The 27,113-nt window shown below is 37.6% G+C and overlaps 1 long non-coding RNA gene across 1 annotated transcript; it reads right to left on the reverse strand.

Moving 5' to 3' along the window:
- Positions 1–7,049: 7,049 nt before the first annotated feature.
- Positions 7,050–23,986, reverse strand: LOC145691531 (uncharacterized). The gene is made up of 3 exons (XR_014132402.1): positions 23,711–23,986; positions 21,495–21,557; positions 7,050–7,327 (listed from the first exon to the last, which is right to left on the reverse strand). It is a non-coding gene; the product is annotated as an uncharacterized LOC145691531 (long non-coding RNA).
- Positions 23,987–27,113: the final 3,127 nt, after the last annotated feature.

Raw genomic sequence — 27,113 nt, forward strand, 5'->3', positions numbered from 1 at the left:
AATCAATCAATCAATCAATTGGGAAGCTTCGCCGTCCAAGAGTATGAGCATAGTAACAACGTTCCCTTCACAACAACATTTTCCCACGCGCTTCTGTACTACCCATAAAAGGCTATGAACATAGCAACCAAAGGCTTGTCGAAACTTGCCTCCCAATTCCAGGAAATGACACCGAATTCTAGGAAAACAAGATAATTTTTTGCTGACTCGGCCATCTATCCAGCCTCAATTCTACTGAAGTCCTTATACTATTTTTTTACAATTTAAGAAGTGGACCTCAGTACCCGTTTCAAATTTTGAGAAGAGAGCATCATTGTATCCTTGTAGCAGGCACGTAGCCAGGATTTCGTAATAGGGGGGGTCCGAGACATGAAATACTGTGGTTATCACACCAGAGTTCGATTATTCTAAACTATTTTACTGGTAACATATATTGCTTCGTTTAGTCAGAATTTCGTGATGGGGGGGGGGGGAGTTTAATATGAAATATTGTGGTTATCGCACCAGGGGCTTGATCAATTTAAACTATTTTACTAGCAACATAAATATTGGTTCGTTAAGACTTTAAAATTAGGACATATTAGCAAGGGCGCCGATTTCTCTGTAAATTACGGGGGGTCCATTCAGATTCAGAAGGCATATATGAGGATTTTAAGACAAATTGCATTCAAATATGCCAATATATTGTATATTTATAAATACAACAAGGGGACCCACATGACCCTTGGGGGGCCAGCCCCTCAGGATCGGCGCCCATGCATCTTAGTGAGTATTTTAGTAACAAACTATGAAGAAATCTCGAATAAAAGGATATTTATAAAAATATGTTTTTAAAAAATTACAATATCTACGTTCCTTTTTCTGTTCATCCAAATATGACAATTTTCCTTTCATTATGACCTCAACTATTAAAAAAAAAGTACGTACCCAATAATGTCTTGTAAAATATTTTATATCTGCGTTCCTTTCTCTGTTGAATCAAATGTTAACGGGACTTGCTTTCCACATAATTTTTTTGTTTTTATTATTCCGTCAATTACTGTCTGTTCCAAATGACAAGTTAAAGGAGCAGTAAAAAACCGTTTCTGAAATAGCATGTTTGATAGTACAGGGAAGCGATGATAAAAATTTATTTTTATTTTAGCTTTATTTTTATCTTTATTTTTAACGCTGATTCTTCCTATTTCTTGTTTCTTTTTGTTTCGTCCTTCCTTAATTTTTTTTTATTTCTGGTCTTGAAGGGGGGGGGTCCGGACCCCCCGGACCCACCCCTTGGTTACGTGTCTGCTTGTAGTATGAAGGAGAATGAGCCCAGTGCTAAACCATACAATTATACAGGGTGTCCGAGAAGTCCTTCCCTGATTACAGAAATCGATATCTCAGGCTAGAAATAAGATAGAAATATGAAACTGGTGTTGAATTGTTTACAAACTATAAAAGTTTTGGTCACATCAGTACACTTCCACATGAGCACCCTTGGTAGCACGTAGCACATCTAGGCGATATTCAATTTCCATCCACACATTAGCCAACATCACTGGAGGGATCGATGCAACGACTGTGGTTATTCGCTGCTGCAGGGTTTCAAGATCTGGTACACGTGTTCGGTAGACTTCATCCTTGACATAACCCCATAAAAAGAAGTCTAATGGGGTTATGTCAGGAGAGCGTGGAGGCCAAGCTGTTGGTCCATCACGACCAATCCATCGACCAGGAAATGTCCTATCGAGAAAGGCACGGACGTCCAAACCCCAATGAGGTGGTGCACCGTCTTGCTGAAAAACGACATCGGGGCGATACTGAAGCAGCTGAGGAACAGCATACAGCTGCAACATATCCAGGTACACTGCAGATGTGATGGTATCCTCAGCGAAGAAGAATGGCCCGATAATTCGATCGTGCAATAACGCGCACCAAACATTCACCTTTGGACTGCCTCTGGTGAACTCCCTGACCTCCTGGGGGGCTCTGAACCCCAAATGCGTACATTATGGCGATTCACTACTCCACTGACAAAGAATGTCGCTTCGTCGGAAAAGGCAATTCGTCTGAGATAACCATTATCGTCCTCAATACGATAGCATTTCGACCGCAAAGTCATATCGACGTGTACCGTCGTCGGGCAACAAGGCCTGAACGACTTGCACTTTGTAAGCACGAAACAATAAACGTTTGTGTAAAATGTCATGGATAGAGCTTTTTGGCATCTGTAATTCACGTGAGGCCCTGCGCACCGATTTCTTAGGACTTCTCAGAAAAGACTGCCGCACAGCCTCCACCGTGTCTGCTGAGGTTCTTGGTCGACCAGACCTCGGAAGGTCAACAACCGACCCTGTGTTCTTGAACTTCTCATACCAGGCTTTAATGCTCTTGACATCAGGTGGAGTCCTCCTAAATGTTGTCTGGAACTGTCTCTGCACCGTGGTTGGTGATCGTGTCTCATGGTACCACAGGACACACTGTGCCTTCTCCTGATTGGTTGGCATGGCTTCTTGGGCTTCTTACTTACGTACTACAAACCTAAAACAAAAAAAATTGAGACTTGGTAAAACAGAACAAACCTAACATAGACAAAAACTTTTATAGCTTGTAAACAATTCAACACCAGTTTCATATTTCTATCTTATTTCTAGCCTGAGTTATCAATTTCTGTAATCAGGGAAGGACTTCTCGGACACCCTGTATAACATATTAAATGCTCATTAATTAATATAAATTAGGTGAATAACCAACTACGTGGCGAATATTAATATTTGATTATTTTTATCCACAGAAGGAAATAAGCAGGACCAGACAAATTTACAGTTATATATTCGTGTCAGAGAGAATATTTACATTTTTTTTTTTGACAATTTCCAAAGTTAAAGGATCGTAATGTGTACTTCGTCCTAAATTTCGAAAGAGAGTACCAATGCGCCCATGTTGTATATAAAAGGAATTGGGCCCCTGTATTCATCGATTCAACCATATAACGTGATAACATGTCACCAAAGAGAATAAGGTAAGTTAAGAACCTTCGAAATTTGATTTTTTGCACTTTTATTTTTTTTTTTAACATACAATGGACGGAGATGAACTACTCAAATTTACAGAGATACATACCCCAGTCTTATAATATGTACTTTTTTTTTAATTTGGTAATTCCGAAATTTAAGAAACAGAGTTGTGGAAAGTATGTCAGTGTGTTACTCTAGCTATAATGATTATGTAAGGTATCCAAAGAGTTCTGTTGCTTTTTGTGGAAATCTGTGTTCAATTGGCCCTCACACCGTGAGTTGAATGCGAATGAAGATAAGGCGAAGGTCAGTTGTTGGTGTGGATATATCCAACATACTACCTGGTACTGGCAGTTCAGTTACACCGTGAACTTGCGAAAGGACAGAGTGAACATGGGACCTCCACAGAGTATCATAAGGACGTGAATGCCGTACGAGTTCAAACTGGGGTCAAAAGCCGCTCCAGCGGGGTGGAAGATATGAAAGCCTTTAGTGAGGTGGTTGTGACTACGCGGACAGTGCAGCAGAGGTTTAACAAGTTTAAAGACAGTGACAAAACACTCGAATACGCGCCACATGCTGGAAGACCAACACATGTCCGAAATGAAGATTTTGAGACAGCAATTGAGGCAAACAGTGCCAGACGTGAGAAACTGAGACTACAATTCAGTGTGAGTGAAGAAAGCATTCGGAAACACCTCCATCAACTTGGGAAGCACTATAAGTTGGGTCAATGGGTTCCACATGATTTGACTCCGGGCCAGAAGGAAACGCGAGCAGACGCCTGTGTTTCCTTGCTGTCTCCTCTGAGGAAGGGGCCATTTCTGGAAGGATGTTGACATGTGATGAGAATTGGGTCGTGTACGGAGCTCCACGGCGCCGTCATTATTGGTTAGCATCCCAGGAACCGGTTCCAAAACAGCCGAAACAAGTACTGCACAGGAAGGAGTTCCTTCTGTGTGCTTGGTGGACTTCTCGCGCATCGTGCATCGGGAACTGCTACCAGCTGGTCAGAGAATCAATTCAATTATGTGCTGTCAGGGTCAGCAGTTGAGCCGTGTTCAAGAAAAACTCAAAACTCTGGAGCCAGGATTTCTGAATCGCAAAGGGGTCCTCCTGTTACAGGACAACGCTAAGCCTCATGTGGCTAATAGGATGACATGGGACACCATTCTACGCCTTGGATGGGAAACACTATCGCATCCACCATACTCCCCGGATATGGCACCGTCCGATTATCACCTGTTCCATTACTTGGACAATTACCTTAGAAGACTCCAGTTGAAATCCCTAGTAGAGGTGCAAAATGCACTTGATAACTTCTTCGCTTCACAGCCCACCAAGTTCTACCGCGATGGAATCCATGACCTTCCAGAACGTTGTCAGAAGATGGTCGATGTTGATGAGGACTATTTTTTATCTTCCAAGTACGTCTTAGGTAACATCGATGTTCGAAGTGTTGAGTGAAAATCGACAGAACTTGCTTGGTTAACTTTATAAACTTTAGCTCTAAAAAGTTAAATTTCGACACCATACTTAGTGAGTAATTTCCACCTAGTGTTCAGTTAAGGTTTTTGATGCTAGGAGTCAAAATATGCTAAGAGAAAATGCTGAAGAAAATAGTGTTTGTTAAAATGTTTTTGAATAATCCAGTTCTCAAGTTACCAATTGGCATGGAGGATCCAGATGGCAACCAACAAAGTATAAGAGAGCTTTGTTCTCATGTTTTTATTATCACTATTATTATTTTAATAAATTTTTACTTAATTATACGAGTAGTTTGATACAATTATAAAAAATCTTTAGCACACTTTAGTTACGTTTTGGCGCCACTTATCCCCCTTATATATATATATATATATATATATATATATATATATATATATATATATATATATATATATATATATATATATATATATATATATATATATATATATATATTTGGTCTAGGAATTAATTCGTGCGGTTGGTACGCACACATTGAAGCTGTAGTACAAACACAAAATACATAAATACCTTAAGAAAAATATTGTCCATTGCTAGCCACCACTTTCGCCCATCTGTCAGGCAATGTACGGATTCCGTGGCGAAAGAAGTCCTCATCCTTGGAAGCGATCCAGTCAGAGACCCATGTTTCGATATCTTCTGAAGAAGTAAACCGCTGTCCAATCAAATCGTTGTTCATGCAATCGAACAAGTAGTAGTCCGAAGGAGCAACGTCTGGTGAATACGGCGGGTGGGGTAAAACTTCCCATCCGACATTTTCTGAATAGGTTTTGACCGGTTTTGCGACATGTGGGCGAGCGTTATCATGTTGAACAATAAGTTTATCATGTCTGTTCTCCCATTCTGGTCGTGTTCTGGCCAGAGCTTGCTTCAAACGCATTAATTGTCGTCGATAACGTTCTCCATTCATAGTTTCACCCGGTTGCAGCAGCTCATAGTACACCACACCTTTCATATCCCACCATATGCACAGCATAACCTTTGCACAGTGAATATCTCGTTTTGGTTGTGATGGACCTGGTTCACCTGGTTTCACCCAGGCCTTTTTTCGTTTAGGGTTCTCGTAATGGATCCACTTCTCATCACCCGTAATAATTCGATGCAGAAACCCCTTTCTGCTCTGTCGTTGAAGCAGCAATTCGCAAATGGTTTTTCGTCTTTCAACGTCTCTGTCTTTCAATTCATGTGGAACCCAATGTGACATCTTTTGAATCATTCCCATGGCTTTCAAGCGTTAGGAGACTGTTGTTTGATCAACGCCTAATGCTGCTGCAAGTTGTTCCTGCGTTTGACACGAATCCTGCTCGAGCAATGCTGTCAATTCTTCGTCTTGAAATTTTTTTGGCTGTCCAGCTCGCTCTTGGTCTGCCAAGCCGAAATCACCACTTCTAAACCGTGCAAACCACTTCTGACACGTTCGCTCAGCTAGAGCATGGTCACCATACACTTCCACCAAAATACGATGACTTTCAGTCGCACTTTTCTGCATGTTAAAGTAATGCAGCAGGACACCCCGCAAAAACACTTTATCAGGCACAAATTGCGCCATGTTCACTTAACTACAAACTGGTGTTGTTGACGCTTTAATCCACTGCCCTATACTACGAACGATACGCGATGACAGGGGTTTGCAACACATGTGTGGATACACGGAACTGTGGGACGCTCCGTTCGTTGCGCCATCTCTTGTCCACCCGCACGAATTAATTCCTAGACCAAATATATATATAATTAGTGAGAAACAAATCTACTTACAACTGGCCATTCGTCCACATTGGGCGAGCCAGTATGTAAAAACAATTTTACATTATAACAATATTTAGCGATATAGTCGACTTGGCTGACTAAAGCCGCAACTTCTAATAAAAATATTCATCGCTAAAGGATGAACATTATCAGGACACAAATTGACACGCACTGCTGAACAAAGATGCCGCCATTTACAAATGAACTGTGATTATTAAAAAAAAATAAAACTTTTGTTACCAATAAATATGTTAATGGTGTATTAATTTAAAAAAATAAAAATAAAAATGGTCAAGTAAACTTCATTGGATCACTATATATGGATTAACCTTTGATTCTTTGTTTTAAAATAGGGGGGGTGGCTCAGTGGTAGAGCGTTCACCTCCGGTGCTTGGGGTCCCTGGTTCGATCCCAGCTCGCGCCGTGTGGACTTTGTGGTGGACAAACACCGTGCTCGTGGGTTTTCTCGGGGTTCTCCCATTTCCTCCCACTTTCTTCATTCCACCATTTTTCATTCATCTATCATTATCACCGTCTCCTTTATCCTAACCGGCATAACCGTGGGACGTAAAACTCAAAGATTTCATTTCACTTTCATTTTGGTTTAAAAATGGAGATACAAAGAAAGTTCGTAAAAAGTAGAAGGAAAGTTTTACTCATTCCCTTTCTCGTAAGATTGCATTTTTTTCAGCCACCCTCTTTACTTCTTTCAGTTGAATATATTGATTTTCTAAAAATTCCAAGAGGGGTGATGAAGGTGAAAGATACAACAAGGATGAAAGAAAAATATGTTTCACAAGTAATTTAGTAATTTATTGAAATAAGTATCACAAAATATGTAAAACATGGATTTCGAAACGTTTTACAGATTAAGATTATTAACATAGAAGTTAATTATGAAAGGCAATCAAGATTTATCAAACTGGAATGGTTTCGAACGGGTGCCTAAAAAGTGAACCTGGAGCATCTTTGGGAAATACTACGAAGTCCTGATAATCTGGATCATAATCTACGTTGTTTTTAAAGACATCAGACATCGTAGGGTGTCCATATGCCCACATCGAAGGTTGGAACATCTAGAAGAAAGTAAAATACATTAATTTATACTAGCTGAACCTGAGTTCTCTATATAGTGCATCATTCACATATGAGAATGAATTGTCATTATCATTGTCATTTCTCACAACATCTGTACATGTTCCTTTACAGACACGTCTCGATAAAAGTTAGTAAAGGGTGTCATAAAGGGGAAATTTTTTCTATTATTTTTCAATATCTCGCACCGTTTGCAAGATTTTAACCTACTTCCGGTTGGAGTTTGTAATTCATGTATGATCAGTGTTTTCTTTCTTCTTGTAGGCAGCAAGTAATAAGAAAATACATCAAAATACATACAATTAATTATAATGTCACTGATATATGGTGTTCATTGAGCAAAACACTCCAAACAATAAAGATTCATCTTAGACAGGAGAAATGGTTATCCTTCGGTTTTCATTATCATTTCTCCATGAAACAAACGCCTTAGAGATATACAACCCCTATGTACACTCATGTCCAAAATCATTGTCTCATGTCTATAAATATGCTGTTCTAGGAATATAATTTCATAACGAATTTGTCCAGTATTTCTTATAATGTTAATATGTATATAATCGCCAAAGACATGTATGTGGCAAATTTCATGTCAAAAGAGCAGTAAATAAGAATAACAAAACGAAAATAAAATTTTCTTGTCCATTTAGCAACATTTTGTTTTATTCACTCTAATTTTCGTATTTATAATTCTCTTCCTATAAAATTTAGCACCAAGATACATTTCCTGATTACACACATAGTATTAGTATTGAAAATACCCTGCAAAATTATCAAATTATATTCTTACACGAAGACAGTTATAGATATGCGACAATCATTTTGGACATGAGTATACATCTATGTTGTGTTGAAATGCATAACTCACATGATGTGATGCTTTTAAAATGAACACTTCTAGTGTACCCTTAAAAAATACAATAAACAACGGCCAGTTTTTTTTTTAATATTAAATTAGTACCGGACAATCTACACAAAATTTGGAATCGATCAGTGAAAACGGCACGCCTCTACAACGGAAATCAACAATACAATACAACTCTGTACAATGCTACTACACATCCCAAATTTGGTTCATATTTCAACAACAAAAATTTCATTAACAAGCAAGGGTGTTATTACACGGTGAAAACGCGGACCCGCCTCTCCAAACAATTTCCTAGGTCCCCAAGTGGAAATTGTTTTTTAAGTGTGTATTTAAACATGTTTACTACAGTAAGTGAAGAATGTTTGAAGTGACTATTCTTCTCGCATGAAGAAAGAGGTTTAATGGATATAGATAAAATCGGAAGTTACAATAGGCCTACTGGAAAAGTTGAACCTCTATTCCCCTTTAGAAGCGGAATTTTCGAAAACCGTGTAACGTATGTTTACCTATTTTTCCTTATGGGTTTATAGTATATCGAATTTTATACCTCCAAATCAAGAGAATCCTAACATTAGGCATTTTTTTTGGATAAGAAATCGAAATTGTAATACGAGAGTTGCTGGAAAAGTTTCTGCAACTTTAGTAAAATTACTAAGGACAATACGTATCTGCCTATCTATCTAGATAGATAGATATACTTCTTTCTTTGATTGTTGTTTTTAGCAAAACGTGAATGACGTTTCTAATTATAAGCTATAGCGTTTCATTTTCTATTTCAACAATAAATTTAATACTTCATTTAATAACCCTATAAAATATAGGACAAGCCATTTCTCATGAAACAATTTATAAAACGAAGTGAGTTCTTAAGTTTGGGGTGAGTTCTTTTACATATTTTTTCCTGATGACTCAAGCAATTCTATTCATCTTTCATAAATAAATGTTTCGGAAATAACTCCACAATATAGTATGTTATTTCTCATGAAGAACCTTCAAAAGGGGTTCTTTACTGTTGGCACGAGTTTCCTTTGAAGTTTTCTGGAGACATCTTCTATATTTGTGTTCGATGGCGCAATAACTGCAGCATCAAGATTTAAGATATGAGGAAGTTTAATACGGTGGCCGTCAGTGACATAAATAGGGGAGGTAGCAAACGGGGCTTGTGCCCCGGGCGGCGGATTGGGGGCGCAATATTGCGCAAATATTTAAGGGAGCGTTTTGGATTGGTGGTCAAGGGAAGCTAAGGCGAGTTCTTGCCCCGGGTGACAACTAGCGTATTTACGTCGCTGGTGGCCGTACTCTTCTCTTGTTACTAGTTTTCGTCGGATTGGGGTTTAGCGTCCCTTTCAGCACTGGGGTATATGAGATGGCGATATACAGCTCTGTATAAATGTAGTACAGTCTGTATGAAGTTTGCGCAACTGAAAAAAAAAAAATAAATAAAAGAAACTCGAAATTTAGAAAATAACAAAAATCAGGACTCGTGATATCCAGCGAAGGGTTCCCTGTAAAATTTTCTCTGTGTCATTTTCCTACGGTGATTTGTCAGCATGACGGTTAGGAAGACGAACTATTGTGCAAATACTGATCAAGCTGTACTGTACCAACATTAAAAAATAAAAAAAAATAAAATAAATAAATAAATAAATAAAACAGTTATTCTACTGTACTACTTCTTTGAAATATGAAATAAAACAGGTTTCCCAATCTAAGCCTTTACTTGCTTCTAGGAAGCTTTGTAGTATTATAAGAAAGGTTTTACAGAAAATAGGGAGCAACGGTACGTTTGCTTTACGCTCCTATTGTTCAACTGTACCAAAGTAGGTGTTAATATTTGTGACCAAACATTTCAAATTCCACATACATACATGGCATTCTTATATTTTCCGCACACATCACAATAACTTTCATATTACATACAAAACCCTTTTCTTTGCTTACACGTATATACCTTCTTTCATTTACTTTTAGCATTTTCATCAATTGTTTAGAATTCTAATTACCATACCTGTCAACTACAGCTTGCACTAACAGGCACCACATCTTTGCCACATACAGTTTCTTTCAGAAACAACGTTCCGGGGGGCACACTTAGTATTCCGGGGAGGCACTGCTGATACTATTCTAATTATTATTATATTATAGACGTATTATTTTGGTCTCCTCCGGGGGGACACTCTCAGAGCTCGGGAGGGCAGTGCCCTCCCAAAAAAAGGTCTGGAAGAAACAGTGGCCATATATATATACAAAAAACTTAACCTAACATGCGCAAATAAAATGTATCAGTACATAAAAATGTGAAAATCTTAACCTAATCTAGCCCACAACGCATTCACACCACACACACACACAAAACATAATATTTTTTTTTCTGTAAAGACGTTTCGGTTGACATTCAAGGCCAATATTAAGAATCGTGATGTGGTTTTGTCACTTACTGTGTCTCTGCACCCAATAAATAAGCACACAATGTAGAAAACCAGTTGCCCCTATCTGAATCTTAGCAAAACAATTTATCAGCGTCTCTCAGCCAAAGTACAGCTTTGGAATTATTATTATTAAGTATTCTGCCTTTCGTCAGGTCCTGGGACTAATGTTTTTTTTTTTTTTTTCAATTTTAGATCTGGACCTGGAAATGTTTCTTCCACTTTTCTCGATCTTCAGCTTTCTCCCAATATTTTCTCCCATCTTTCAAATACTCGATCAGCTGTGTTCTTCTTCTTCCTATTCCTCGCTTTGTTTCTACCTTTCCCTTTATGACAGGATGAAGAAGACAATTTCTTCGCAAGATGTGTCCAATCCAATTGGCCTTTCTATGAAGGATGGTGGCTAGAAGTGTCCTCTTCTCTCCTATCCGTTTTAAAGCATCTTCGTTTGTTATTCTCTCTGTCCATTTTATCTTCTCCATTTTCATCCAACACCACATTTCGAAGCTTTCTAAATATTTCTTCTCTAACTTCCGTAATATCCAAGTCTCTGAACCATACAGTCCAATTCTCCAGGTCCGTGAACCTGGCCCTCCCACTTTGAGCACTAACGATAAAATTAGTGTCAATCGTTAGTGCATCGTTAGTGCTTCTTAGTGCACCAACCCCTAACGTTAGTGCTTAATTAGTGTAGGAGCTACAAGCAAAAAACCTTTGGGGGGCCAAGTTCACGCTGCCCCCCCACTTCAAGCACTAACGAAATAACTAGTGCCATTCGTTAGTGCATCGTTAGTGCTTCCTAGTGCACCAACCCGTGACGTTAGTGCTTCATTAGTGTAGGCTCTAGAGCCAAAACAATGGTACACGCTGGCCCCCCCACTTCAAGCAATAAGGAAAAGAATAGTGCCGTTCGTTAGTGCATCGTTAGTGCTTCTAGAAAATACTAAAAGTTTCGTTAGTGCTTCACTATTAGTGTAGATATAGCCTATTATAAGTCACGAAACTCCCATAAGAAATGCAAGGGGAATTTTTCATTGCGTTGAATTACTGTCAAATTCAAAAGCACTATTGAACTCTTCTAGTGCAATCGTTAGTGCATCGTTAGCGCTTCTTACTGCAAAAACCGCTAACGTCAGTGCTTCATTAGTGTAGAAGTTATAAAGAAAAAACATTTGGGGGGGCCAAGTTCACGCTGCCCCCCCACTTCAAGCACTAACGAAATAACTAGTGCCATTCGTTACTGCATCGTTAGTGCTTCTAGAAAAAACTTATAGTTTGGTTAGTGCTTAAATATTAGTGTGGTTATGACTTATTACATGTCACGAAACTCCCATAAGAAATGCATGGGGAATTTTTCATTGCGTTAAATTACCGCCAAATTCAAAAGCACTAATTATCTCTTTTAGTGCAATCGTTAGTGCATCGTTAGTACTTCTTAGTGCACCAACCCTAACGTTAGTGCTTCATTAGTGTAAGTACTACAAGTGAAAAACCCTTTGGGCCTAGCGTGAACTTGGCCCCCCCACTTTGAGCACTAACGAAAAGATTAGTGCCATTCGTTAGCATATCGTTAGTGCTTCCAGAAAATACTAATGGTTTTGTTAGTGCTTCACTAGTAGTGTAGATATAGCCAATTGTAAGTCACCAGACTCCCATAAGAAATGCATGGGGAATTTTTCATTGCGTTAAATTACCGCCAAATTCAAAAGCACTAATGATCTCTTTTAGCGCAATCGTTAGTGCACCATTAGTGCTTCTTAGTGCACCAACCCTAACGTTAGTGCTTCATTAGTGTAGGAACTACAAGTGAAAAACCCTTTGGGCCTAGCGTGAACTTGGCCCCCCCACTTTGAGCACCAACGAAAAGATTAGTGCCATTCGTTAGCATATCGTTAGTGCTTCCAGTAAATACTAACGGTTTTGTTAATGCTTCACTATTAGTGTAGATATCGCCAATTGTAAGTCACGAAACTCTCATAAGAAATGCATTGGGTACTTTTCATTGCGTTAAATTCCCGAACGTAATAGTAACCATTACACTAACATATGGTTATTAGTGCTTCTAAATTTGGTTGAAGAATTTTACAAAATGGAAAATGCTACCTGTCTAAATTTAGTCCTGCACGCATCTCAAATACTAAAAAAACGTTTGACATTGTTAGTGCATTGTTAGTACCCATTAGTACACTAAACTCTAACGTTAGTGCTTTGATTCAACTCTATATTAGTGAATATTATTTGCAAAACTAAATTGAAATTTTCTAATTCTACAATTATTGTCCTAGAAAGGTGAGATAGACGTCAAAAGTTAGTGCATCGTTATTGCTTCCCGAAACACGAAGCATCGGTGTTAGCGATATTATAGTTTAAGAGTTATAAGTTTAAGAATTTAAGAGTTTAACTTACTCTGTGCTAAATTAAATTTTTGCGAATTTTACAGTAATTGTCCCTCAAAGGTTGAATAAATGTCAATGATTAGAACATCGTTAGTGCTCCGAAAGACACTAAGCATTAATGTTACTGTTATCGTAGTTTAGGGGTTAAATGAATAACTCAGGGGGGCTACTTTAGATCTTAAAATTTTGTACAATTTTACGCTAATTGTCTGACAGAGATGGACAAAACCAGCGTTTAGTCCTCCGCTGAATAAGCACTAATGCTAGTGTTATCATAATTTAAGTGCTATTAACGAATAACACGCACAAGTCTAAATTCAATTTGTCGAATTCTACAATAATTGTCAATCAAAAGGTAGGATAATCGCTAAAGGATCGTGCTTTTTTAGTGCTTCAAAAATACTAAGCACTGACGATAGTGCTATGATAGTTTAGGAGTTATCAGTGAATAACTTGGACGGAACTCAATTAAAATTTATCGAATTTTATAATAATTGTGTACAAATTGAAAAACCTGAAGTTAGCCCCGCCCAAGTTATTTGGTAAAACTCCTAAACTGTGACGGCACTGACGTTAACTGATTAGTGTTTCATGGAGCACTAACAGTCACTAATCTTCGGTGGTTATCTTATCTTTGTGGGACAATTAGTGTGAAGTTCGAAAATTTAAATTAATCCTATCCGGACTATTCATGAAAGCACTAACGACAATGCTTAATGTTTTATAGCTCTAGCAATGCAGTAAGCGCTTGTGTTTGTCCCACTTTTGTGTCACAATTAGTGTAAAACTGTTTAAGTTCAAAAACCTAAAGTTAGACTGGGTTGAGTTTTCATTAACAAGTCCAAAAATATGATAACACTAACGTTAGTACTTATTATTTTTTGAAGCGTTAAGGATGCAATATCCTTTACCGTTTGTCCTACCTTTGTGAGAAAATTACTGTTTTTCGATATTTTTAAATTCAGTCTCGTCCGAGTTATTCATTAATAATTCCCAAACTACAATTTCACTCTATTAATGCACTACCCACTGGTGTTAGTCCCACTTTTGTGGCACAATTACTAAAAAATTATGTAAAAGTTGAAAAATCTAAAGTTAGCCTTGAACGAGATATTCATTAATAACTTCTAAAGTATGATAGTACTATCGTTAGTGTTTAGTGCACTAATGTGCAATTACTAAGCACTAAACATGTAAGTAGTTTTACTAGCACTTGGGAATCGTGCGGGGCTAAATTTAGGCACTTAGCATTTTTCATTTTGTAAACTTCCCACATATTTAAAAGCACTAATAACAACATATAGTGAAATGGTTATACTATAGTGTAGTGTTAGTAGCTCTTATTGCAGAACTCCAAACATTAGTGCATCAACAATTATGGACGAAAAAAATAAAACTTAGGGGAAGCTAACTATACGCTAGTCAATAAAAGCATTCACGATGAGGAGCATTAATGTTCGGTCTTGGTGCACTAGCAAGCAATAACGAAACACTAACGATGCCACTAGAAGAGACCACTACTGCATTTGAATTTCGTGAGAATTTGACCTAATGAAAAAAATTCCATGTTTTTCTTATCGGAGTTTCGTGACTTATAATTGCCTATATCTACACTAATAGCGAAGCACTAACGAAACTATTAGTATTTTCTGGAAGCACTAACGATATACTAACGAATGGCACTAATCTTTTCGTTAGTGCTCAAAGTGGGGGGGCCAAGTTCACGCTAGGCCCAAAGAGTTTTTCACCTGTAGTTCCTACACTAATGAAGCACTAACGTTAGGGTTGGTGCACCAAGAAGTACTAACGATGCACTAACGATTGCACTAAAAGAGATCATTAGTGCTTTTGAATTTGGCGGTAATTCAACGCAATGAAAAATTCCCCATGCATTTCTTATGGGAGTTTCGTGCCTTACAATTGGCTATATCTACACTAATAGCGAAGCACTAACGAAACCATTAGTATTTTCTGGAAGCACTAACGATATACTAACGAATGGCACTAATCTTTTCGTTAGTGCTCAAAGTGGGGGGGCCAAGTTCACGCTAGGCCCAAAGGGTTTTTCACCTGTAGTTCCTACATTAATGAAGCACTAACGTTAGGGTTGGTGCACTAAGAAGTACTAACGATGCACTAACGATTGCACTAAAAGAGATCATTAGTGCTTTTGAATTTGGCGGTAATTTAACGCAATGAAAAATTCCCCATGCATTTCTTATGGGAGTTTCGTGACTTACAATTGGCTATATCTACACTAATAGTGAAGCACTAACAAAACTATAAGTATTTTCTGGAAGCACTAACGATATACTAACGAATGGCACTAATCTTTTCGTTAGTGCTCAAAGTGGGGGGGCCAAGTTCACGCTAGGCCCAAAGGGTTTTTCACTTGTAGTACTTACACTAATGAAGCACTAACGTTAGGGTTGGTGCACTAAGAAGTACTAACGATGCACTAACGATTGCACTAAAAGAGATCATTAGTGCTTTTGAATTTGGCGGTAATTTAACGCAATGAAAAATTCCCCATGCATTTCTTATGGGAGTTTCGTGACATGTAATAAGTCATAACCACACTAATATTTGAGCACTAACGAAACTATAAGTTTTTTCTACAAGCACTAACGATACACTAACGAATGGCACTAGTTATTTCGTTAGTGCTTGAAGTGGGGGGGCAGCGTGAACTTGCCCCCCCCAAATGTTTTTTCTTTATAACTTCTACACTAATGAAGCACTATTGTTAGCGGTTTTTGCAGTAAGAAGCGCTAACGATGCACTAACGATTGCACTAGAAGAGGTCAATAGTGCTTTGGAATTTGGCGGTAATTTGACGCAATGAAAAATTCCCTATGCATTTCTTATGGGAGTTTCGTGACTTATAATAGGCTATATCTACACTAATAGTGAAGCACTAACAAAACTTTTAGTATTTTCTAGAAGCACAAACGATGCACTAACGAACGGCACTATTCTTTTCCTTATTGCTTGAAGTGGGGGGGCAGCGTGTACCATTGTTTTGGCTCTAGAGCCTACACTAATGAAGCACTAACGTCACGGGTTGGTGCACTAGGAAGCACTAACGATGCACTAACGAATAGCACTAGTTATTTCGTTAGTGCTTGAAGTGGGGGGGCAGCGTGAACTTGGCCCCCCAAAGGTTTTTTGCTTGTAGCTCCTACACTAATTAAGCACTAAAGTTAGGGGTTGGTGCACTAAGAAGCACTAACGATGCACTAACGATTGACACTAATTTTATCGTTAGTGCTCAAAGTGGGGGGGGGGCAGGTTCACGGACGTCAATTCTCCATAACATTTGACCAACTTCTTCTTAAGTCCAATATTGAAAAATGAAATCTTTGAATTTTACGTGCCAGGTTATGCCGATTAGGCTAAAGGAGACGATGATGATGAGCGATGAATGAAATGGTGGAATGAAGAAAGTGGGAGGAAACGGGAGAACCCCGAGAAAACCCACGCACACGGTGTTTGTCAAGTCCAATATTGAGCCTGCTAGTTAAGAGTGATCTTTTCTTGTTAAATGCTTCTTTAGTTATGGCAATTCTTGACCTGATCTCTTTGGTGCAGTAAGCGTCTCTCGTCAAAATACTTCCCAGATACTGGAAATGATTGGCCTCTTCAAGTTCCCCTTGTTCTACTCTGATCCGTAAGGGCGTTTTTCCACGGGATATTCTCATGACTTTCGACTTTTCGATGTTAATTTCCATTCCATACAGTTTTCCAGTGTCAACTATTTTGTCAATCATCTCCTGTAGTCCTTCTTCGATTCTAGCTATGATAACCGTACCATCTGCATACCTGATTTTGTTATGTAATGGGCCAACATCGCCACAGATGCCGAAAGACAGGAAATCTAATCATAATCCTCATCCTAAAAGCTACAATAATGTTTGACGATAGATAGTCCACGCAGTATACATTTCCTACAAAAGCCGCCATTATACAGCATGCTTGTATATATTTAACCGACTTAAAAAAGAGGTCCTGAGTTTGATCTGTATGTATGTATGTGTTGTATGTTCATAATTATATCGAGAACCATTGACCATATTGCGGTGCAATTGACACTAATCAAATAAGCTGTTCCCAAGGAAATTTTCTACGTATAAAACATTTTCAAAAATTTAATAATTATTTTTTTAAAAAATTGAAATAATTCCAGCGACGCCTGATGAAATATATTATCCTGAAATATGCGGCAACCAAATAATCAACAAAATAAGGAGGGTTGCATACCACCAAAGGGTTGAGAACATCTTTGTAGCCAGCTTTCTTCAAATAGTTGCACCCTGTTTAGTAATAGATGTTAAGGTCATTCACAACGTCAGGGCCGGATTAAAACATCTGGAGGCCCGGAGCTAGCACAAATATGTGGTCCCTGCTGACTTCGCCTAATACATTTCTGTGATAGTACAGTATGAAAGTTAAGGGAATATACGTAGTTCTACGACATCAACAGTGCCATGCATTAGACCAGCGTTTCCCAACCGGTGTGCCGCGAATGGGCCGCTGGTGTGCCGCGAGGAGATCGAAACAAAATTATTAATTCTATAGCAATCAAATTGCAAGACATTGGAAAAATGTATATTTTTATTTCACATTACTATGAACCTCTACTATAAATCTACAATTTTAAGTTTCATGCTGTGTTACTTTTCTGTACATTTTTAATGTTGAAAAAAAGTATTTGTTATCATTGTTATGACAATTATCGCTTTTTTATTGTTGCAGACTATTTCGTAACTTGAAGTTTTAAAATATCATTCAATCCTTTTGCAAAGCAAATATACATACAAATTACCTACATTTGTGTTTTAAAACTAAAATAGATTTGTTTGTTCGTTCCTTATTTAGTGATCTTCGTTCTTAGTGAAAGGTTAGATACAGTTTTCGAAAAAGAAAGTGTACTTTTAAAAACCTGAGTCCTATATTTCATTGCAATTGTTTTCTATTTTTAAATTAGAAAGAAAAATAAGCATAATGATTTACCACGGGGGAAAACCAGTGATCGAGCTTTCTTCTCTCTGAAAAGGATATCAGTAATCATAATAAATACCACTGTATTTTATATTTACAAATAATAATAATAATAATAATAATAATAATAATAATAATAATAATAATAATAATAATAATAATAATAATAATAATAATAATAATAATAATAATAATAGGCCCTAATAATAATAATAATAATAATAATAATAATATCTATATGAGTGTGTCGCGAGAATTCAAGTTACACCTACAGTGTGCCGCAAGTTGAGAAAGGTTGGGAAACACTGCATTAGACGATATTATACCTAATAGATCTTTCCAAATTAAGACGATGGATGTAACAAACAAAGAAATTTGTTTCATATTTTTGGTCATATTTTATCTGATGATGATGACTGTATCTTTTACGATCCTTTTTAGACAGCCAATTGAAATTTTGATCAGAGTGGAGGCCCCCGTCCACATGGAGGCCCGGATCTACAACCCCCCAAAGCTCCCCCTTAATTTGGCCCTGGACAATATCATGACTGCTTATATGCCAGCCTTGCTAAGCTTTTACAAGAATATCAACCACTGTTTCTGTCATTGATCCCTTACTATGAAGAATATCTTAGATATCGAAATTTCCAGAACGAAAGCAAATGAACTATATTTTGTCTGTTACTTTTGACTAGGGATGCGCACGGGACAAGATTTGTGGCTGTCTCGTCTCTAAAATGTGCTGTAAAAGTGATGTCTCGACTCGAAAAATGTATATTTCTCTATTGGAAAAGCCGTGTCTCGACTCGAATTTTGTCAGGAAAATCCTGTCTCGACTCGTCTCGTGTGCATCCCTACTTTTGACAACGTATGTTGCCCATAAACAGTTCATTTTTTTTTTCATTTGTACCTTTATCAAAATAATATTGTAAAATATAGTTTAGTATTGCGGAAATTCTACTCATCTTAAAGGTGCAGTGCCATTCATCAGATCACATGAATTCCCAATACTTTTTGCATATCTACTAGCTTGAACTGCCAGCTATCAAATGGAGTTAGGCCAGACACTCTGTGACTCACATAGGCCTATCCTGGGATTTAGGACGCTAATCATGTCGTGCGCAAAAAGTCACTACTAATTACAGTACATGTTGTTTGGTGCAGTTTTCATTAATGTATTGAACTATTTCCAAGGAACGTTCTTAGCTAAAATTTTAATGAAAAATATTTCAATAATTTTGGTAGTTAGTTATTGCAAATTTCTTAATCTATGTCTCGTAGAGAGATTCATTTTATAGGAATTCAGTGTTATACCGTCAATTTAGATATGTACCTAAACTATCAAGGTAACAAAATAGTACATATTTTTTTTTTTTTTAAAATAAAGTAACTCACTTGAAAGACGCACTAAAAAGCAGAAGGTAGAAATCTCTTTTTGAAAACAGAACAACTTCAAAAACATACTAAAAACCAGAAAATAAAACTTTAAAAAATATGAATCGACTTTTGAAAAGAAAGCACTGAAAACTAGAAAGTAATCAAAGCCTAAAAGCAATAATAATAATAATAATAATAATAATAATAATAATAATAATAATAATAATAATAATAATAATAATAATAATAATAATAATAATAATAATAATAATAATTGGTTAAATAAGTGGTTAAAAGCACAAAATAATTTATTTCTATGATCTATAAAAAAATTGAAGTTATGCGAAGGCAAACATATTAATGCTTCATAAAATTACCATGGAAATCATTTTGTTAGGTTAATTTGTTCTTGGCACCACTTAAAAAAGTAGAAAATAGTAATAAATTATTTTGTCCACTTATGAACTTTATTATTATTATTATTATTATTATTATTATTATTATTATTATTATTATTATTATTATTATTATTATTATTATTATTATTATTATTATTATTATTATTATTATTATCTGCTTTTCAGCACTTTTATTGTCTGCCTTTTAGTATTTTTTAAAAGTCTTTTCATATAGTTTGAAAAAGTTTCTATTTTCTGCTTTTATGTCTTCATATTGGACATATTGAACAGATTATACATACATACAGATGGTGATCAGATAATTGGAAACACCTGAACGAAATTGCAACTTACCAGATTAATATGGTGTCGGGCCACCTTTCGCCTTCAGAACAGCCTTGATGCGATGTGGGATGGAGGCATAAAGGTCGTGAATGGTAGCGAGTGGAATTTTACACCATTCCTCGCGCAGGGCATCGGCCAGTTCTGTGAGAGAGGATGGAGGTGGAAATCGTCGCCGGAGTCGTGTTCCCAAGACGGAGCACAGATGTTCAATTATGTTGAGATCTGGGGATTGGGCAGGCCAGGGGAGGTGTTGAACTTCATCCTGATGTTCCTCAAACCACGCTAAAACAACGCCAGCTGTGTGAATGGGTGCATTATCATCCTGGAAGATGGCGTCATTGTCCGGGAACAACATCCGGACCATAGCATGCAAGTGGTCTCCTAAAATTGCGACATAATCGTTGGCAGTGATTCGTCCGCTAATTGTAACCACAGGACCCAATGAAAACCATGATATGGTGGCCTACAGCATCACCGAGCCGCCGCCATGTTTTACAGTTGGGCGGAGACACTGCAGATCATAAGCTTCTTTGGGCGTTCTCCACACATAAACACGGCCCGTGGTTGGGAATAGGGTGAAGGATGACTCATCCGACCATATCATACGTTTCCAGTCCTCAACGGTCCAAGTTGCATGGTCGAAACCATTTGCGGCGTGCGAAAGCGTTATGGTCCCTGATGAGCGGTTTGGCCCGTGCAACACGACCCCGTAAGTTCATATCATGTATTTCGCGGCGGACTGTGATTGTCGAAACAGGGTAGGGGAGGTTCTGATTGAGTTCCTCCGTCACTTGCTCCGCAGTGGTACGACGGTTCTGCGTGACAATGCGCTTTAATACCCGGCGTGACCTGTCACTCATGATTTTCTTCCGCCCACTGTTCCGCTTCCCCGATGTGGTTTTCCCGTGTGTTGTATAGGCCGTCATCACCTTCGACACTGTCCCACGCGACACACCTAACACAGTAGCCACTGCCGTCACACTCACTCCACATAACCGCGCACCAACAATTTGCCCTCTTTGAAAATCTGAGAGATCTCCCATTTTACACTAACTCCGTCTGCTGCAGCCACTGGACACTGCTGTTCCACTGCGCCTGACGTAGTATGGAGACCGACCTAACACACCACCACCAGCGGTCCGGCGCTGCGGGCGCCACGACACCACTGCCAACCCATACATCTGACGTGTAGCCAACTGCAGGTGTTTCCATTTTTCTGATCACCATCTGTACATCAGTTTATATGAAAATGACTTTATAGTCAATATACTCATTAATACTATAAAAATGAGTTGAAATGAAACTTAATTTCTAAAAGAAAATCAATAATTACTAACCTGAAAAAGTATCACCAACGCGGCAAGAAGTATTATATATCCTGTTATCATTTTGGAATTTTCCTGTAACATAAGGGATAATAAATTGAAACATTTACTAAGAACTAAAGAAAATGATATAATATTTTTTAAGTTTTACGTCCCACAGTTGTTCCTGGTAAGTTAAAGGAGACGGTGATGATAAGAACTTAATGAAATGTTGGAATGAAAACAGAAGAACCCCGAGGATACCCCCACATGGTGTTTGTCCACCACAAAATTCAGTTGGCGCGAGCTGAGATCGAACCAAGGACCTCATGCACCAGAAGTGAACGCTCTACCATTGATCCACCGTGGTCCCGTGACACATATAAACTGGATTGGCAACATTGTGCCACAGGAAGATTGTGACGCAGATTGCGTCATCGGAATTTAGGAGAAATGATAAAATAATTAATTGAAACTTTAGTTAGTAATTAAAAATGCGTGTATCAAACGTGTAGTTTAAACCAGTGGTTGGCAAAATTTTAGAATTTAAAAATCTTGAAGGATTTAATAATAATAATTAGTTAAAATCGAGACAGACTGCACCAGTCAATACCTCCAGTAGTAGCAATAATGCTCAGCGCAATATAGAGTAGTTATAAAAATTAATTGGTTTCAGTATTATTATTATTATTATTATTATTATTATTATTATTATTATTATTATTATTATTATTATTATTATTATTATTAAAAATATGAAACAAATGTGTCGCGATGTCCTAGACGTTCTGTAACGGTGTCGTCAATCAAAAAAGGTTGAGAACCACTGACTTAATAGTTTTAATCAAAATCGGATCCAGGAAGAGGAGGATAAGGGGCATTCAGAGCACAAAGGATCAGAGGCAGATTTTTTCATTGAAAATGTGTTAACTTCTATCTAATACATAAAATTGAAAGAGACTATGTTTGTGCCTTTATAACTCTTGAACCACTCGACCGATTTCGATTAAATTTTCAATTATAGATTAGATTCAAGCTTTAGCTGGTTTCTATCATTTCATTTTGACGGCGCAACTTGGGGGGGGGGAGATAGGGAGATATTTAAAAATAATCGAAAACGACCGATATTAGTTTCGAATCCACAGTTTTCAGGGTCGCTGAGACGAACAGTGACACTTACGATGCCGTTACATCCAAATTCATTCCGCATTGCCCTTTATGTCCAAAATGAAACGTGTTCTCCACATGCGGCAAAATATCACATTTGCCCCTTTTGTCACGCTCGCACTTTTTTTACCGAGTGCCAACGATTTGCCCTCTTTGGAAATCTGAGAGATCATCCATTTTACATTATCACCGTAGAAGCATCATTTGTAGATGACAGAAGGGGCGCTCCCTGAGTTTGAAAAACACATACCTTTTAATTAATTGTATGTTAATATACTAATAAAACAAAAACAAACGAAAACCTCTTATGTCGGTAGACAATCTTACCAACTGCCAAGTCAAACTTTCAAATGTCGCTAATCTATCATCGTCCCCTCAATTCACTGAACTTTGCCATTCTTCTGCTCCCCATACAGTACGGAATTTGCACTATAAATATACCACATTGACTTGATCCCTAGTCTTCCGTTGCAAGCGCTGCTATCGGCTGAAGGAATTCCACTCGCTTTCTCTCGCTTAGCAACAGCTGAACCCTTAGTGGCTCAACGCATGGGTGTGTGAGGGTGTGAGCTTTAGTTCGCATTTTTGCCACAGCTCAAGTCATTTTGGCAGCACAATAATAAACAATTAACAACACAGCGCTGCGGTCTCCGCTTGACTGTTTCTAAGCAAGACTACGTTCCTTCAATTCTAAGTGTTTCTATTATTTTGACATCCATCTGTAGCTCAAACTCAGTGCGGTTAAATATCCCCTGCCCACTCTCAAATGACGTCTCAGGATTCTGTCAGTGTTGCATAACAATACTCACTTGTGGATGTATTAAGTACTTCATACTCTGCTGGTAACTCAATTGAAAAGTTAGCAATGTGATGTCAAAAGAGCACTTGAGTACAAATCAAAAGGCAATCTTTAACACATGATTGGTTTTGAGACTCCAATCCCTGATTAAATAATCACAAAATATTTATCCCAGTTGTTACAAAAAATAAATAAACAAAGACATTTCACTTTTACACATAGAAATGTCTCTATCTCTTTAACATGTCTAAATTAACAAAGAAACAAAAACTTGTAAACTTACCTGGACATTCGTTGAACAAGAACCAGTTGGTGTGGTTGTAGAATGGACACACCCGTTCTCAGCAAGCTTTGTGTTGTGTTTTGACCGTGAATCAACATATTACGAAGTGCTAACTACTGCCTCGAGATGTTTACATTTCAGTGGGCAATGACGCAGGAAGCAAATGGAATACTGAGGATGATTTCAAAATACGCAGATGGCGTATGCAAATTTGATACAACGTAAAATATATTAAAATGCGTTTAAAAATCTGGATTTTAAATTAAGTTATTGGGATTGTTCTTGTGTAGATATTTCTTTGTTTCCTTTCAGGAAAAAAGAAAATCTTGGTTAGTAGTTCGAAGCACATACATGTATTATGCAGAAGAGAAAGAACGGTGCTTATAACTATCAATCCCTTTACATAGCTTTTGATCCAACACGACATAAACTTTTTATCTGACAGAGCTATAGCTTCGTGAAAGTATTAGCAAAATTTTAGACTGTATCGCAACGCTAAAGCTGGAATAAGCAATATGGATTTTTACTATTTTTTAAAAAATATTAATTTCGAAAAATCAGCGTGCGGAGTAAATATATATATATATATATATATATATATATATATATATATATATATATATATATATATATATATATATATATATATATATATGTACGTGCGTCTCTGGCGGGGCGGGGGGCATCCCCTCAATATTTTGAAGTACAAAATATTCAATATTCTATTCTAATTACTAACGACAGAATAACATATAATAATTATATTTATTTGGAATATAATATTCAGGCTGTGAAATGATTATAACAGAGTTCTTAATATGTCTCAGCAGGTCCGTGAAGGTAAGCAGAAAGGTAACAAATGGAATTGAAAATAATAAACAGATTGGGCTAAGTAGGTAGTAAGTAATTTCTTTGAGTCCCCCAAATTTTACATACTAGAGACGCCATATATATATATATATATAGTAAATGAACTTTGACAAGTTCTTAAGTTCCGCCCATTGGGAAGGGCGCCGATTTCTCTGTAACTTTGTGAAGGAGGGGGGGAATTACGATGTGTGTTTGGTTGCAGACAATGGTCTAAGAAAGCACACATGAGGATTTTAAGACAATAAAACTAAAAGAGACAAATGATTACTGAAAGTGAATAATGACGAAATTAATTTTTTGTGCTCTTCCAGCGGGAACCAAACCGGGACCACGTGTGCTAGCCACTAGCCAGAGGAGAGGGCTTACCTCTTCATCTTTCAGTTCAATTCATTTCCTCTCATTATGAGAGGTTCTTGGTGTTGGTAAGGAACGCAATACATCTGCTTTAGTACTCTTTCTACGAGGAGTATCGAAAGTTTTAATTATCACCAGGTAGTTATTAAGATATGATGATGAAATTTTGTCAGTGTTATGTGTGGTTCCTATATGCAAGATGTTAAGGAAATTAGGTCCTAATGATTGTTATTCTTGTACAGGACGTGCCAAAAGTAACCAAAGTGCAAGATGGATAAGGTTGGGGCTCGCAGTGTGATAAAATTTCTGCATTTCAAGGGTAATAATGCCAAACAAATTCACAATGAGATGAAAGCTGTGTATGGCGATGATTGTTTATCTTATGACACCATTGTAAAGTGGAAAAGGAAATTTCAAACTAGCCATACGTCCCTCATAGACGACTCAAGACCTGGAACACCATCCCTGACTGATGATGCGGCCACTATGAAGAAAGTGGAGTGTTTAATCCTCGAAGACGGACGTGTAACTATTCAAACGATTATGAATGAGACTAGTCTCAGTTATGGTAGTGTATGGAAAATTATCCATGACGAACTTCACATGTCTAAGGTATCTGCGCACTGGGTTTGCTGACATCTTTTTAGAAACACCAGTTCATTCATCTCAAGTTACTGTCGATAAAACAAGGGCATGTAGCTTCCAGGTATTCCAGCATCCGCCTGATTCTCCCAACCTCACACCCAGTGACTTTTTCTTGTTTCCCCAAATGAAGAATACGTTGCGTTATCGCCATTTTGACAACACAGATGACGTCATTCATGAGGTGGAAGAGTGGTTTAAAGGACAACATACAGACCTACAATGACGGTATTCCTAAAATGAAGGAACGCTGAAAGAAATGTGTTCACTCTGGGTAGTGACTACATAGAGGGAATGCGGCGTAGGATCGACACTGCGTAGCATCGAAACTGCGTACGATCGAAAAATTCAGCTCAAAACCTGTTTCGATCCTACGCAGTTTCGATCGTACGCAGTTTCGACCGTACGCAGTTTCGATCCTACGCAGTTGCCCTGAAATAATTTAAGTTTTAATCATGCGCTCAAAAAATATATATTTTTTCTCTCTCTTTAATTTGTTTAACCTGTGCAGCTATAAATTAGGGTTATATTCATGGACTCCACACGACCTAAACTGCGTACGGTCGAAACTGCGTAGCGTCGAAACTGCGTAGGATCGAAACTGCGTAGCGTCGAAACTGCGTAGGATCGAAACTGCGTACGGTCGAAACTGCGTAGCGTCGAAACTGCGTACGATCGAAACTGCGTAGCGTCGAAACTGCGTAGGATCGAAACTGCGTAGGATCCACACTGCAGGTAGGATGTACAAGTTACAGGCGTATGGATTGAGAATCAATTATGATTTGTAATGATGACTATGTCAGAAGTGTAATACTAACTTTGAAACAGCTTCGACGGAATATAATGTAAAATAGTTATGTAATATGAAGAATTTAAAGTAATGAAGAATATGATGTATAATGAATATTGAAGGATAAGAATAATAGTAATGTTTAACGAATATTTCGATTGTAAAGATATTATTTCTAAAGGCTATCAGAAAGTTAGAGAAACAAAAGTCAGATAAAGATTCATATGCTGTTCTGTGTGTACTTGTCTGCGTAATATGAATGAAAATTTATATGATTTTATGTACAGCTTAACGACCTAATCACCAGTTATTCATATGTATGTCAACAACGTTACAATATTGTACTTCGCTTTGGGAGTTTCTCATTTGTACGCTGAACCTCAAATCGATTTATAATTGGAACACGTACCCGTGGGGGTTGGAGCATTTCAATGTATTCAGTTACATTTCACAAAAATATTTTTAACTGTAAAAGATTCGAAATTAAACTACTATTCAAATAGAGAATAAAATTACGAAAGTTTACAACTATTACTGGAAATCAATGCTGTCATCCATTTTGAACATTTTAAAAGAACATAGTTTCTAATGTATTGAAATTTCATTTCTTATGAATAGTTTGAAACGTTGTAAATAGTTGTAAAGAACCTGCAGAAAATTCGTCAAAATCCTCCTACAATGGGGAAGCCGTGTTAGACATGGAGTTAGTGGATGCAGATGGTGGCATTGGAGTTTTGGGCGCGGGTT

This window comes from Thermobia domestica, chromosome 8 (assembly GCF_964235325.1).
Source record: "Thermobia domestica chromosome 8, izTheDome1.hap1.1, whole genome shotgun sequence".
NCBI lineage: Eukaryota > Metazoa > Arthropoda > Insecta > Zygentoma > Lepismatidae > Thermobia > Thermobia domestica.